The sequence below is a fragment of the Sinocyclocheilus anshuiensis genome, unplaced genomic scaffold (genome assembly GCF_001515605.1).
Source record: "Sinocyclocheilus anshuiensis isolate Anshui unplaced genomic scaffold, SAMN03320099.WGS_v1.1 scaffold349, whole genome shotgun sequence".
Taxonomy (NCBI): Eukaryota; Metazoa; Chordata; class Actinopteri; order Cypriniformes; family Cyprinidae; genus Sinocyclocheilus; species Sinocyclocheilus anshuiensis.
This window is the reverse complement of record NW_015536459.1, coordinates 23,813-24,356: the sequence shown is the minus strand read 5'-3', so window position 1 is coordinate 24,356 and position 544 is coordinate 23,813.

Genomic DNA, 544 nt, shown 5'->3' with positions numbered 1-544 from the left:
CACCCAAAGCAGTTATTGTAAATGAAATGATCACAGATAATCGTTTTGATGTATTCTGCTTGACTGAAACCTGGCTAAAACCTAATGATTATATTGGTCTAAATGAGTCTACTCCACCAAGCTACTGTTATAAGCATGAGCCCCGTCAGACAGGTCGTGGCGGCGGAGTTGCGACAATATATAGTGATATTCTCAATGTTACTCAGAAGGTAGGATACAGGTTTAAATAATTTGAAATACTTCTGCTTAATGTTACACTGTCAGATATGCAAAATAAATCTATCGTATCTCTTGCTCTGGCTACTGTTTATAGACCACCAGGGCCGTATACAGATTTCCTAAAAGAATTTGCAGATTTCCTCTCAGACCTATTGGTTACTGTTGATAAAGCGCTAATTGTCGGAGATTTTAACATTCACGTTGATAATACAAATGATGCATTAGGACTTGCGTTTACTGACCTAATAAACTCTTGGAGTCAAGCAAAACGTCACCGGGCCCACTAATCATTTTAATCATACGCTAGATTTAATTATATTGCATG